This window comes from Pinus tabuliformis, chromosome 8 (assembly GCF_031772625.1).
Source record: "Pinus tabuliformis cultivar Carrire ecotype Pingquan chromosome 8, CPIR1, whole genome shotgun sequence".
In the NCBI taxonomy this organism is placed as follows: Eukaryota; Viridiplantae; Streptophyta; class Pinopsida; order Pinales; family Pinaceae; genus Pinus; species Pinus tabuliformis.
The window spans coordinates 126,139,816-126,156,655 of NC_142294.1; positions in this window are offsets into that span (position 1 = coordinate 126,139,816).

Genomic DNA, 16,840 nt, shown 5'->3' on the forward strand with positions numbered 1-16,840 from the left:
CAAGTCGAGGGAGTAGGGAAGAAGATAGATGCTCTACAGCTGTGTGCACAGAGGCCTGGAAAGTCCACAGCTGTGTGTGCGAACCCTTGCAGCTGAGTGCACAGGGTGGATCTGGATGTATTGTGGAAGATTGATAATAAAGATAACTTTCTTCTAAATTCTGTGTTGGTTGCGACTTTACTCATTTATGATAAATGAACTGTTATGATTTCTGCATTTGCTACAGTTGAATTCATGTGAACTGGATTAATCTTGATGCACGAAGTAACTAAAAGTAATAAATGTTTGCTTAAAGACTGTTTTAACTAGATCGAACCAGTAATAAGTGATTCCATTTGTAATAAGCACGATAAGGGTATTCTGATCTACGTGGATCTGGCGTAGTGCAAGGTTGCAGAATAGTGCATGAGCCCCAAACCACATCCAAGACATCCCTAGGGTGCGGAAACCTGGTTCCATTACCCTCCCCTGCTACCTCAGTCCGCGCTTCGCGGGCTATTGCCGAAAGGGCTGGTAGCTGTGGGATTTGTTTGGCTACATAATTCTTCTGAACCTAGGACAAGCCCATATAAGCCAACATCTCCTCTAGAAATAAATCTTCATATTGTTTTAAAACTAGTTTCTCCAACAAATTTCTGCTACCATCGTTCTTAGAATTGTTGGTCACTTGAACAAAAAATAATCTGCATCCTTTCTGACAAATCCTCTTAACCTGTGTCATTGTAAACAACTAAATTGATGTCGGTTTCCTTTTTCCTTGCAGCATCATTATTTCACCCTTCTCATTAAGGCATTCAATTGACTTCTCAAAGCATTCAATCTTAGTTTTATGCTAATCCAACCTATCCATTCTAAGAAATGAATCATATGCCCCCAATGTAAATAAATTAAAATTGATTGTTATGCTCATGCCTTTCAACATTAAAGGGCCTGATCTAATGGTGTCTTCCACTCTTTTTTTGGTTCATGTGGCTAGTCGAACTGATATAACTTAAATTTTAACTTGGTTCAATGAAAATCGAAATAATTTGATCACAAAGAATACCTTCCATTTCAATAATTGCTACCTAGTGATAAGATTGTCGATGGTATACTATTTCATAAATTCTTGCCATGTTCTAGGCTACATCCCTGACTGTCTTAGCCTCTTGCATGTTATACAGCCTCGAGCCATCATTCTTGCACTGTGGGAAATCCCTCTTTAGTTGATTCTCCCAACAAATACAACACTTAAAGGGTCCTCCTGTTATAGACATATTTGGGCACTGCAACCCCAATCACATATGTCCATAAACTAAGGGCTTCTAAACCCCTAAAAGTGTTGTTTCACACCCTAAAGGAACAAGGTCAACTGATTACATCATCTCCCAAAAGTTCTCCATGAAAAACTACTCAGAACTGGTCAAAACTGGACCATACAAACTGCTCCATGCATAGGGTGCGATGCATCTACCTATTACACACGGGGGGTGCGATGCATACTGGAAAGCCCTTCTGTAGGGTGCGATGAGCGAGAGTAGACAAATGGCAAAAACAGTTTGCTAGGTGGAAACTCAAAGAATGTTCTAGAAATTGCTCATATGACACTTGCGTCTCTGAATTCACCCAGGGATGAGTAAGAGGTCTGAAATCTCCAAGTGGAACCAAGAACTATCAGTGAAATGACACTAATCAAAATCCCAGAAGCTGACGCACTCTACTACAAACATCTATATATGGATCCCTCATCCTAGAGATCCAGGGGCTGGAATTTTGTAATTTGCAAGGAAGTGTTATTGGTTTCTCTTTGAAGACATTGTTGGGTGATCTTGCTTTGTATGAGGTGAAGAGGGCTTTCATGCTGGGAGGATAATGCTAGATCAGACAGCTTGGTTGTAATCCTCTCTTCTACTACTTCTATCAATAAAGCTATTTGAGTTATCCTCCATATGCTTGTATATCTCTGAATCTTGTATTTGTATATGCATTTACATGGTTAATGTACATCTGATCCTACATTGTTTATGGTTATAGATCTCTATGCTTTGATGGTATTTTGCTGCTTTGATTCTATAGGTGTTCTTTGAAGCAGGACAAGTGAGAAATGAGTGGTGAAAGCTCTATCAAGGGAGAGAGGAAACGAGCAAGGAGACTAGCGAAAGACTAAGGTTGGTACTCTCTGCTTCTCTCTCATCTATCTCTCATAAAGGAAAACACAAGTGAATTTAGTTTGTTTGTTTCTAAGATAGCTACCCATCTTAGTGGGACTAGCAGCTCTGAATGGACACTATTTTTCCTGATAACAAAATGGCAACTCCACTGGGGAGCAAATAGTTTGTTTTTTTTGTTACTATTGTTTTCTTTATAAACCACAAACAGAGCCTGAAGTCAAGCCAACTAGCCTTCGAACTGCTTTTGATATGCAACTACAAAGTAGATCAATGCTGCTTCAATCAATCTCCGCGTTGGTTTATGAACTAAACATCTAGCTTGCAAACATCCTACGTGCCCTGGTGGTAGCTCAAATAACCTCATTAGATCAGCCCCTATACTTTGTGTTTACTGACAATCATTAGCTCAGCCTAAACCCCTGAACTTAGCTGCAAACTGTGAGTGAAAACCAAGCTCAGTCTTGTCTCTAGATCATCACACTGTCTCTTCTTCGAAATTTGGATGCATCGCACCTCCCATGTGTTGTAGGTGAGATGCATCCCTGTTTCCCTGTGTTACAGGTGTGATGATTGAATGAGACTATTTCTGCCTCCAGATTTTGGTTTTTTCTTCATTGTCTTCAGCTTTATTCGGTAGTTTTGCTGTCTATGATCAGTATATCTCTGTTGAAACCATCTTCTTTTGCATTATTCAGCCTCCATCAGAAGCAATTGTGAATGTTTTTTTATGTATTTTTCATCATTTATACTTCTCCTTTGCAAATAGTAGCTTAATCGGATTGTCGTCCTTTGATTTGAAAGTGTCGTAAGTGTTGTTTTCAGTCAAGAAAAAGAGTGTCACAAAGCATTCCTCTTTTAGATGGTTGATTACACTTTTGCTATTGTATTTGATTTGAATCATTAGTATTTCAAGTGTTGAAAGCAATTTTAAATTTGAAATCGCAAAGTGTCGTCTTAGCCTTCCTTTCGTTTTTTGAAGAGAAAATTGTTAGTATTGTCGCTTTGAAAGAAGATAGTTTAGATCTATACTTAGTTTTCCTTTGTCATTCTCACATTAAGGAAACTAAAAAGCAATACATGCATCTGCATCTGCATTTAGACTGCATGCTGGAATTGATTTAGGAAAAGTGCATCTAGTGTGTGCTCTCTGCTCTATGTTGAAAGAATTTCATCTCTCTTTCCTTAGTAGCTAGGATTTTCATTGCAAAAAGAAAGTAAACGACTATTTATCATCTTAGATTGCACATTTAGGAATTTTATATCTACATCACGCGATGAACCTTAAAGGCAAACTTCTTGAGAAAAATCAACTGTAAAATAAACCTCAATGAACATAAAAACGCTTTGGAACCTAACGCACAACATTTAGAAGTCTAGGCTAGAGACATATTCCAGCGTCGTAGAGCCCGATAACTATCACTTTCATCGTAGGTTGGGTGATTCTTCCTCTTTGAGATGAAAAGTGACAGTACGGACTTGTGCTCCCACGTACCATCGAGTATATATTGGGAGACCACAATAGGCTACATCCTTTATCCTTGGGAAGCCGTGTCTGCCGCCCTATCAATCGCAATGCACTAAACACAGCATTCGAGAAGATTGACTGTCGTACCGTAAAAAGTATTCTATAGTTTTGCGATTGGTTTGGTAATCCCTCTTTCTAGATTTCCAGAGAAGTCACTTTCGTTCCTTTTCAAACTCCTTAAAAGAAAAGTTCCATCTGAGCACTTGTCACTTCAGACTCATTAAAAATTGAAGGCGACTAGAGTCATCTTTAGTTTTTTCTCGACTCTTAAAAATTAAAAAAGCAAGTTGTGTCAAAGCGTCATAAAATTTCTTTTAATCAGAATAATGTCATTGTTCCCCTGTTGGTCTTAGGTTGAGAAAATGGAATCTACCGATTAAGGATTTCCCCTTGGGGGAAATCCTAGTCCTTTCTCCTCTTGGGGAGATGTTGGTGCTCCACACATGGCTACATTGTCCCTTCCAGGACTCACAATTGGCCTGCCAGTATGGATTTTCTCGACTTTTGTCGTTCAAAACACCGCCATTCCTCAAAAATCAAATCAGCAACTAGATGACCCTGAAGTCGCTCCCCCACCTTCTACTTTTTTTTTCTCCCTCTCCTTCTTCCTCTTCGCTTGGTGAAGCTAGTAACACTAAAAACCAAGTAACTGAGAAGAAGAAGAAATGGAAGGAGAAGAAGAAGAAGAATCCAACAGCAAAAGGGGGAAACCATGCATTGTCTAGTGAAAATCCACACACTGCACCTTCCAAACCTAAATCTCCATGTGTCATTTGCAAGGGAGACCACTATCATCGAGATTGTCCCTGCATCCCACAGATCCTGAGGGACTAGTCTCCCTGCTTGCACAATCCGGTGTCTTCAACCTCTGACGATCATGTTGAGAGCACACCATCAACTAGCGAAAACGAAGCCAATGGAAAGAAAGGAAGATCTAAATTTCCTTGTAGACTGTGTGAAGGTGATCATGTCCTTGACCGTTGTCCTTTCCTAGATGAAGCTAAAAGAATCTTGGATAACCGTCCTGCGTCACCACAGCGACTTCCTCCTGGATACAAGAAACTCTTGCCGAGTCCATCGCTAGTTGAAAATTCGACTGGCACACCGTTGTTGTCAGTCGAAGCACCTATCATTGAAGATAAACCCTCTGAGTCCACACCGGACCAAAGTCAACAGGTCGAGACGGTAGTCGACCCAATCTTCTCTTCAGAGGGTCCACCTTCAGATGATACTATCACCAAAGAGAATGAGAACGACACCGTTCAAATTCTTTTCGTAAACATAGACTCCGATGAACATGGGGGCAATCTACCCATTCCTTTACCATAGGAAGGAAGTTCATCATAGGTTTATCCGGCCGCTTATTCGGTCCCACCTCCAAGTAATCTAGTCATTTCCTTCGATTGGAATCTACCAGGCAAACACTGCCTACCAGCTAATGTACCATTCTGAATCATAGTACAAGCTTACAGAATGATCATGGTTGGTACTATCGTAGATGAAGGGGCTTCTGTGAGTATCCTTTCCTCAACTGTTGGGAAAGCACTTGGTTCGCCATCTCTTCTGCCTAAGATTCGAAATCTGATAGGCTTCAACAATGGAACCTGTCGACCGTTAGGGATCGTTTCAAATTTGCTTATAAATTTGAGAAGGAAAACCATTCATCTAAACGTGATGGTAGTCCAAGGACCTCTAAATTACAATCTACTCCTTGGGCGTGACTACATTTATAGCATGGGAGCTATCGTTTCCTCACTCTACCAAGTGATGTGTTTTCCACATGAAGGCAGAGTGGTCCACCTAGTTAATCAGCTTTCATTCCTTGGTTCAAACACAGCTATTAGTCAAATGCCATCCCTAACTAGTCTTTTTGCACAAGGAATGTCTAATCAATCTCCAGTCCATCCACCTGATGATCGCGAGTGATTCAGTGATTATGACTGAAACCTAGGAGGCATGCACCTTGGTCTGCTTCGGCAGGAAAACCCTCGATATAAGGTAGGTTTCCGCATAGGAATATGACTAGTTTGACAATCCTGTCTGTTTAGGAAAATGGATCAGACTGGAAAAGGATTCCGCTATCAAAGGTTATGTGATTGGCACTGACAACAGTCACCTTTGTCCATTTCGATGGACATCGCCAAAGAAGTCTTTTGTCTACAATGTGGATGAAACAATCTTGCTAATGCAAGAACTTCCATATGGTGACCTAGAAACTCTACTTTATACCTGGGGGCATGCAAACCTTTTTGCATGCAAGTGAAAAGCGACCATTATTTTCTTAGTTTGTAGGCTCTTAACCATTTAAACTCATAGGTTGGTCGTTCCTAGCTTGCATAACGAAAGGCTCAGGAGCAAAGTTGTGCATGGGGCAAGCTCCCTAAAAAAATGAACCTATCGATTAGACATCCTTATTATACAGCTGGGACGAGCAGTTTTACGCGAAGTTCAAGCTCGTTAAAAAATAAACCTGGCAATGAGAAAATGTTCCCCCAAATTTTAAGCTCATTAAAAAATGAACCCAACTTCAGTAAATAATCTTTGTGATCGCATAATTATCAGCTTTTGAACCTTGGTCGTGTTCTTACCATCACCTCCACTCTTTTTTAGCTAATCATATGCCTCCATTTGATTGTTTACGCCTTTTGAGGAACAACTGCGATGAGTGATTCTATTAGCCACCTTCTTTACACTGCCATGATTGAAAAGTTCCAAACCTTACCTGGAACCAGTTGCTATCCAAAAAAATCACTCGTTCCTCAAAAAACGAGTCTCCTTTAAGCTCTTTTCATCTGACTCGTAAAATATGAAAAGATTGCCGAGAAATTGTCCTCTCTAGCTTGTTAAAATTATTAGAAGTGCCATCCCTCCTCTAGATTTTAATCTTTTTGGACCCGAGGGATTATTACACACAAAGATCGAGCGCTGTCTTGTTCAGCTCATTAAAACTATCGAAAAGTCATCCCTTTCGTATTATTTTATACTTTTTCAGACTTAAGGGATTACATTACGAAAAAGGACTACTGGAGTTGCCTTTCCATCCCTTTTTAGACTCTCTAAAATTGAAAAGGACCAAATTATCTTTGTCGTTAAACTCGTTAAAACAATAGCGAAAAACTTGTCCATGTAGACAAGAGCGAGTTTCACTGTTGCTAGGCTCATTAAAACATAGCAACAGGTTTTCCCAAAGGGAAAATTATCGAACAAGCATATGTTATCCTCCTCAAGCTTGACAAAAATAAAGAGGTACTAGTCAGCAATGACTGGGGAAAAAAGGGAAGAAAACTTGAATAGCTTCATTGGTAGCAGGTCGCTCTTGAACATGAAACTTTCACTTTGTCACCATGATTGAGTCAGGTTGGGTTATTCCGTTCACCAGTCATATCACCATTGGTCCGCCATACCATCCACCTTGGGGTTAACGCTACCAATCCATTTCAATGTCGCCGGTATGTTCAAGAGAAGTCGCTTAGAGAATTCACCAACCTAGCTAACGCCTCATCCGCTGCAATACCTTCACTCTCCATTTTTCATGACTGCCACCCTGAACCTTATATCATCAGATCGTTTTCACCTCCACAAAATCATTTGCTCTATTCCGTGTCGTAGATGTGGGATTCATTAAGGCCCTCCTACGATGGGTCACTTCTTGTCGACATCAGCACATTATCCAAGAAGTCGACTTAGGGACAACCCTTTCAGTACTTTGAAGCTTTCATGCCTCAATGGCAAGTTTCTCACTTCTTGCTACAGGTTTACATCAATGGCCTTCGACTGAAAGATTTTGCGTGGTGTTCGGCATCAGCTCATGTATTCACACCACGTGAATTGTACTGCAGTACCTTGAGGGTCATTATCATTATCGGTAATTCCTCTTGTGTCTGTTAACAGCTTACATCATTGGCTGGCAATCAGGCGATGTCTTTCCATGTTCAACATCAGAACATCTTTTCACATGGATTGACTTGTACTTCGAGCGAAGATTGAATGAGTTTGAAGACCCTGGATCTAGTTTCATCCATCCGGGCTGCGATATATTCAGGAAAATAAAGACATCAAATGTACATCACAGCTGCACATATAATCATCCAAACTAAAGGATGATGGCTCTACCAGAATCATCAGTCTGTCACACAGACGGTTGTCTGTCTTATGTACATGAATATGAATTTATAAATCTAAGCATGGGAATGCCTGCCTCAACTAGATCATGAAAATATTGTGAAGATAATGTGTTGTATTGTATCTTATTACAGGTCACCTTCCAGTTTGAAAAACCTTGGATCCTCATTATAAAGCATTTCACTCAACATCAAAAGATTTACGACCTCATGCTTTAGGGGGCAATTGTTATAGACATATTTGGGCACTACAACCCCAATCACATATGTCCATAAACCAAGGGCTTCTAAACCCCTAAAAGTGTTGTTTCACGCCATAAAGGAACAAGGTCAACTGATTACATCATCTCCCAGAAGTTCTCCATGAAAAACTACTCAGAACTGGTCAAAACTGGACCATACAGACTACTCCATGCATAAGGTGTGATGCATCTCACTTATTACACACGAGGGGTATGATGCATACTAGAAAGCCCTTCTGTAGGGTGCGATGAGCGAGAGTAGACAAATGGCAGAAGCAGTTGCTAGGTGGAAACTCAAAGAATCTTCTAGAAAATGCTCATATGACACTTACCTTTCTGAATTCGCCCAGGGATGAGTAAGGGATCTGAAATCTCCAAGTGGAACCAAGAACTATCAGTGAAATGATACTAATCAAAATCCTAGAAGCTGACTCACTCTACTGCAAACATCTATATATGGATCCCTCATCCTAGAGATCTAGGGGCTGGAATTTTGTAATTTGCAAGGAAGTGTTGTTGGTTTCTCTTTGAAGACATTGTTGGGTGATCTTGCTTTGTATGAGGTGAAGAGGGCTTTCATGCTGGGAGGATGATGCTGGATCAGACAGCTTGGTTGTAATCCTCTCTTCTACTACTTCTATCAATAAAGCTATTTGAGTTTTCCTCCATATGCTTGTATATCTCTGAATCTTGTATTTGTATATGCATTTATATGGTTAATGTACATCTGATCCTACATTGTTTATGGTTATAGATCTCTATGCTTTGATGGTATTTTGCTGCTTTGACTCTACAGGTGTTCTTTGAAGCAGAACAAGTGAGAAAGGAGTGGTGAAAGCTCTATCAAGGGAGAGAGGAAACGAGCAAGGAGACTAGTGAAAGACTGAGGTTGGTACTCTCTGCTTCTCTCTCATCTATCTCTCATAAATGAAAACACAAGTGACTTTAGTTTGTTTGTTTCTAAGATAGCTACCCGTCTTAGTGGGACTAGCAGCTCTGAATGGACACTAGTTTTCCCGATAACACCTCCCTAGAGCCTTCAGCCTCTTTTCCTATAGTCTAAATAAATTGGCCTTTATTAGTAGGGTTGAACTTCTGCTGAGTCTCACCTCTATTCATAGTGGTGAAACTTCTTGTCTTTCCTCCTAGCCATTTCCCTACAATTCCCTCCCTCTTTCCTTTGAATTTAGGATTGCTTTCTTATTTACATCAGTCCTAAACTCTAGCCTATACCCAAAATGCTCATAGCAATGTTTTATTTTTCTAAATGCACCCTTAAGAGTTGGTGGTTCATCAAGTTTGATTTGGTCTTTAAATAACTATGGCAATCCACTAATATACCTCTAATTTTTTTCCTTTTCATCCTTAAGGTAGGGTACATACCTAAAAAACTCTAATAATTTTTTGGTGTTGTTATGCTCCTATACCAATAGGTGTCATATTTCATGATTGACTTGATGGGCTATGTAATATGTTCATACCTTTACTTGTTGCAAAGGTTTTCCATATTGTCAAAAAATCAAAAAATTTAAAAATGTAAAGAGGGTATACCCTAAAAGAAAAATCAAAGGGTGAAAAGAATAAAATGGTCAAAAAAGTGAAAGAAAATGAACCCCACCAAAAGAAAGACCAAGGAAAGTGTGCAAGTCTAAATGCCACTACTTTTTACTCTTATGTAATAAACAAATTGTGTGCAACTTGTAACTTATGCCACAATTGATGAACAGTCAAACAGCTTAAGCTTGACTAGTTCATATTTTCAATTTTATGTTTTAGAGATAGAGAATAAAATCTGACCAAACTATTTAATCTTGGCAGATAAGTAGATAGGTAGAGTGAATAAAAGGAGCTCAATAGTTTAATCTGAGCCCTTGGATATAATAAGGTTAGACTTAGATAGATATCTGCATGTAAAAGTAAGAAAGTTTTATAAGGGTTTGCCAGTCTAAGTGCACCCTAATAAAGAAGCAAAAATGTCAGGTTAAAGTAGGTAGGGTAGGTAGATGATGTTGCAGAATTACATGTGATGGATAATGTCTCTAAATGTGTTAATTTTCACTTTCATCACAAGTGCAAGGTAGACATTACACTTAGTTCATTTCAAGCAAGACAAAGTCAAATAATTCACTCCCTTCTCATTTTTCCCTAAATGATTTCACTAATTCCCCCTAAAGTTCTAAGGTCTCTGAAAATTAGAGGGGCTCAGAGAATTTCTCTGACTTCTGGAGGGAATGGACCCTCGGTCCAATAATTTAAAAGCCTAAATACTTAAAATCATCATTCATTCACTCTCATAAGTCTTTTCCTAAGTAAAATCCTATTTTACTTAGGAAAAATATATAATTTCACATAAAAAACCCTTGTTTCCACTTAAGCCTAAGTTAAAAACACAATCCTAATGTTTCACTTAGCGCTTTTTAAATTTCATTTCATATTAACTATTAACCTTTGTATTATGTAAATCCTGCACTATTTCACCCTTTGCCATATTATTTAAATATATTAAAATCCCCAAATTGTTATATATCCCACCCCTTTGGTTAATTATAACCATAAACATGTTTAAATAGGATTAACTAGTTAACTCGTAACTAGTTAAGAGCCTAATCCCCCCGCTACTTTAATTGGGATTAATTAACCCTCACGATTAATTAAGAACCCTTCCCAACCAATCATATCACTCCTAATATGATTAAATAGTTTTTAATTGGGTCGGGCCCACTCATGTTAAACCGCGTCGTATCGCGCCTCTTGTCAGCCGTCCAATCACACCTCCATCATCCAACGTTCCTTAACAATATCGCACATGACTTTGTGACTGCACGTTAGCGTGCGATCACAAAGTGGTTTTTGCACAGTACCTTGCCACACGTCGCACAACCTATGGAATCGCTAGCTCCTAGCCAAAACCCGCCCATCTCCAAAAGCGGTGCGATACCATACCACTTACCACCCTCCGCATGCGACAAAACATCATTTCCCGCTTACGTCATCCACCCGAATAATAAAATTCCCACCACCTTTGACTTTGTTAATAAAACCAACAAAGTGTCGTTTTCTCTGTTATTCTGTACTGCAACTCGTGCTCCCATGCAAACAACATCCAAGTCAATTGTTCAAGCTTTCCAACCACCACCCTGCTAAGAAAATTGCAGTCGACGTAGCCAAAACTTGTTAGCCACTGTCAGCACCTGTTATTACTCTGTTCATTCCTCAAATACAGCTATTTATCTAATTTCTGCTGAAACCCTGCAAGTTTGGTTTTATAGTATAAAATCCACAGAGAAAGGAAAAATTCATTGGAAAATCAATCTTTATTTTTCCAATATAAGTTCCCAGATCAGTTAATTCGCCTATTTTTCACCAAATACCCAAATTCCTTTCTGAATCCACAAGAACCAGAAATGGAAACCCCTATGGCTCTATCTGTTGCACCCATGAATGCCCCTCATAAAGACTTAGACTATCTGTCTCTTGCAGATAAATACTTTCAGATAAGGGACTTATCCATTGACATAAACCACTTGAAAGTCTTTTGCCAAGTCAGAAACCAATACCTAAATGGCTCAAATATCTTGGGACTGTGGGAATCAAACCTTCCCAGGTATTTTCTCCCCTCAGTCCATATTTTCCCTGATTTGATTCATCAATGCCAGGCAAACTATGACCCTAACCTCAGAGTTGTTATGTCCCCAAGTCAAACAGTCCTTTTCCCCATAACAGCTGCATCCATTAATGAAATGTTGCAATTTTCCCCTGAACAAGCTCTCACTCCTCTTTCTATAGGATATTTACTTGAGAAATCTACCCAATTATCTTAGTCAGAACTGACTCGCATCTGTCAGATTTTCATGGAGCCTAAACATCAGCCTAAAGGCCCACCTCCCTATCTGCAAACTTTCTTCATAGACATAGGAAAACTCATTGTTGATATGATATCCTTAATCATGGGATTCAACTCCAGTGAGTATGTTGATGATGTAACCCTAGTGTTGTTGTCAATTTTTACTCCTGGACAACCCCCTATTGTTAAGTATGATTATGCCTCCTATATTGCCAATAAAATTCATGACCAATTCTTGAGACTGGACAATTACAGTAGGAGGAACATCCACTAGCTCACAAAGACGGGAGCTAGAAAGACAACAAAGTGTAGAGATATCTTCTTTCAAGCCACCAGGGACAGATGCCTTAGATATCAAAAAAACATTTACAAAAATAAAGGCCAGGAATAATCCATTAAGACTTCAGGTTTATAACCAATATTTGAAGATGGCTCCCACAAATCAACAGAGATTGATGTCAGCCTATGACATCAAAGAAGGCAAGATGATAATGAGCTATTTCAAGCCAAAGGTATAACAGCCTAATCAGCAGTAGATTATCTCGAAACAAATTTTGAAGTCATGGCAACGGATATTCATCCTTTGGATCAGATTGAGTTGCATAAACAAACTGGAGAAATGATTTATTCAACCTTGACTGATAAGGCAATGATGGCCCAAAGGTTGCAAAATTATTTGGATAACACTACTGCTTAACTACACTTGGAGAAAGCCTCCTCTCAGGCCAAAGATAATAGAATAAAGTCCTTAGAAGAAATAATTATTGGATTGGGCCATGATCCCAAAGATGTAAAGGCTACAGAAGCCTTGATCAAAAAGAAAGATGAAGATATTGTTGCCCTAAGAAAATAACTAAAACTGCAACCTTCCAAGCATCCACAGAATGCTGAGATTATAAAGAAAAAATGTGAAGAAGAGCTAATGGATTTTCTCTTAAAACTTAATGAACACTGAATCAAACTGAACAAGAACTTGAAAAAGAATTGAAGGACAAGGAGGGAGAGTCGACCTCTCAGGCTCCCAATGTGATACCAATAGTCCCAACTGCAGTCCCATCAACTCTTGGAGCATCATTGGCACCAAATATTCCAGCAGTCATAGCAGAGGTGGTTACAGGTACAACAACAACAGGAATAGCAGGAGTAGCACAGGGCAACATTGCTAATCTAAGCACAGAGGAGCTAATAAAATCAATGGAGGACCTAAAACTACAAGTTTCAGAGCTAAATAAGGTAAAAGAGCAATATGCCAACTTAGAACAAAGATATGATCTCTCAAAAATAAATGCTGCATAAAAGACAAGAGAGATTAAAGTGTTAGAAAACAAAGTGAAATCATTGGAAAAAGATCTTACTTTTAACAAGCCTCTGTCAAAAATCAAGAAAATTCTTTGGGCCAGCATCACTCAATGAATAAATGATGCTTGGCCATCAATACAAATAATTTTTTAGCAAATTGATTTAGTGAAACTAGCTCAAGAAGAAATTCAAAAGACAAGGGCAGAATTAGGAAATATGCCTGAGGAAGCCAACAGGCTTATACAGTTTTTGAATACCAGGAATAAGTACCAGCTTGAAGAGCTGGGCATTCAAGATAGAACAAGGACAATTTTGGAGATCAAACGAGTTTTTACTAAAAGAACTCTGATGCAAAACTTAGAAAGAAGGTGCCATGACATGCAGGAAGAAATTAATACCTTCATGAAGAGATTTGATATTTTGCAAAGTAAAGGGTTGCCAAGTCCTTTAGCTATTCATGATAAACTAATGAGCCATAAAGACTATGAGGAGAAATTGAATAAGTATGTAGGCAACCAAGCAGTTCATCAACAAGTGCATCAAGAACAAACGCATTGCCTACAGGCAGAGTTCTCTATGACAATCTGGAGAACTTGTTCTATGTCAAGCATGAGATGAAGCACTTGTTCCCAATTCAGCCTACCTTTTTCAGGTACACAGAAACTATGAGACCCTGAGAAAACTTCAGAAAAACAGATTGCCAGAAGCAAAATGGTGGGATGACATATTGGAAATTTTGTAAAATTATCCTTGGTAAAATGTAAATTTTGGTTATTTACTGCAGTAAGTAATGGTAAAGAAGATGAATAGAGATCAAACAGGTCGAAGTGTATCAGAACAGGAAAAGGGTATCAGTGAAAATAGGGCAGCCAACACAGAGTTATCAAAGAAGACAACAACAAGCCAAATCATAGGGCCTGCCTCCAACACATTCACAAGAATAGGAACAACACAACATCAGTTTACCTTTTCTCCTATCTTCGAGACCATTTCTCTGTATTTTCTTGTAACTTATTCATAGTCATCCTAGAATATATCTCACTCTGTTATGAGATATTTATTGTAAAAAATTTTATAAATACTCCCTCAATTGGAGTATTGAGGGTGGAATCTTAGACATTGCTGTAATACTGATTATTTTGGAATAAAATGTTGTTGGACCAACTTTTGTATGGCTTGCTCGATAAAGAATTGATGCAAAGGACCTTTCACAAATTTCTTGAGTCAAACACCAGATCAATAAGTCCTCTATACCTTATGTTTTAATGTTTTCCTTGTTTCTTATATCATCTATGTTTCATATCTAAATGATAAACGAAAAAGAGTAATTCGGAACGTGCTTGATTGCAATCTATTTTCAATCATTATTATTCTCAATGTTTTCTTCTGAACTAGCATAAACAGTGAAATCTTAATTGCTCCTGTTTTCTGGTTCATTCATTTTGATTATTTAGTAAAGAATACTTAACTGCTCTTTATTAATAATTATTCAAGTTCCCTCTTTCTAATAGGTTGAAGGATTCTTAACTGCCCTTCACCCATTTTGAGTTCATTCCATCTATTTTAAGTTTTGATTTGTTCCTTGTTTGATTACCTTACCCTGTGAAACCATCCCTTGTTAAGAAACCAAATCCAGTTAAGCCATGTTCTTTTACTCCACTAGCCCAATGGCCTAAACTACTCAGTTCTACCCCTCTGCTATTGAATTTCACCACCCAAACTCAATCAAAACTCCTAAAACTCCATAACTAGCCTTAAATCTTTCAAAACCAAGCTAAATCATAAAGAGAGAGCCCTCTCTAGGTACAGATTGGCTAGATTTTGTACCTAAAAGTTGGTTTGTGGTTACCTCGGACCCCTTTCCTCTTCCCGACAACTTCAAGGAAAATATGAGTGATAACAGGTGTATTCTTCATCTGTCATTTCCCCATGTTGAGTTCATATAAATCCTTGGCCTTGTTTTAAAAGTATCTTTCAAACATGTATTTGTGTAGAAGTATCTCTCAAAATATTTTGAGGACAACTCTTCGTACATTATATCTTTCACATTCTTCAAATATTCCTACCAAATGTCGACCTTTCCCTTCAAGCTAAAGGTAGCCACCTTTGCCTTCATTTTCTTAGAGTAGTTGTGGACTCTGAAGAAATCCTTCATCCCAAGTAGCCATGCTTCCACATCTTGTACCCTCTTCACCTCACCATCAAATGTAGAAGGCTTGGCCTTCTTGAATTCCTCTACCACATTCTCCTTTTCCCTTCTTCTCCTATGATGATGATGTCTCCTATGATTATCTACATATTACTTCTCTTAGGTGCACATCCTTATTTATGGAGTACTTAATGGGATGCCTCCATTTACTATGTCTTCACTTGATAAGTTGTTCCTTTACCTAAATCTACTTCCATCTTCCTCATTAGTCCTTTCTTCTTGTTTTATTTTCCCTGAACGAATCTATTTGAACTTGAAACTAGCTCTAAGATCATGTTGCCTTTGCCTTTACATATATGATAAAATTTGTAGTATTACTACATTCATTTTGGCTTACCTCTCTTGTTCCCTGACAAGCTTCTCATTGTGATCTTTGCGGCTCCTTATTTCATCCCTTAAACTTATCAAGGTATCCATCCAATAAGGATAGTCTACCTCTACTCTCTTCTCAACTGATTCTTCCTCCTCATGTCCATATTGTTGTGACTTATGAGTGATATACTGCACCATTCTACTACTCATTCCTTTTTTCTTTTAATGTCTTCTTAAGTGTTGTCATACACATCTAACTATCAAAACATAAATGTATCAAATAGATATATTCATCATTACCTTGGAAATCCTACCATAAACATATGGTCATTAGTATTCGAAACATCAAGTTTCACAAGTTAGTTACCGTGACACTATAGATATCAATATATAATCCATGTTTTAATGTTAGAACAACATATAGTATAAATCACATATAAATACTCTATCAATGTGTTGTAGCGGCTACAACCACCTCGAAAATTTTTCCTTAGCTTCGTTTTGGAGCCTCCCTACCAACCTTTCACAACATCTTGTCTTGCTTAATCAAGTACACAGGATTCAGTGTTTTTCTTGCACAAAGACTATCTTTCGATCAAATCTTGATGCATTCTCCTCACAGGCTATGCATCCGGACTTGGTCCAGCTGCAGGCTGAGCATCTCCCCCAAGAAATTGTGCAATTCTGGAGGGAAACTAGCCTTCCCTCCAGAAATTGTGAAATTTTGTCTCGCAGCCTGCTAGGCCCTAGAATTGCGCAATCCTGCCAGTTAGGCTTCACCTAGAAAACTACGCAATCCTTCCTAGCAAGGATGCACAACCTAGGAATTGTGAAATCCTGGGCAGCATTCAACTACTCTGCCCATAAATTGCACAAATATCCTGGGCAGCCAGTCTAGCTCCCATCCAGAAATGTGCATTTTCTCCCAGTAGTTGAGTAGCCTCATGCATGAGCAGTTGGGTTGACAAGTTCCACTTGGGAAAAAGGAAACTTGACTTGCATGCATGACCTGCTTTTTCCAGAATAGCAAAAGGAAACATGCAAAAAGCATCCCATGATTCAGGGAGCTATTTTAGCAGTTGGAGGTTACATGCAAAGTTTGTTTTAGAAACTTTCCTCCAAGTGTCACTTTTTCCTA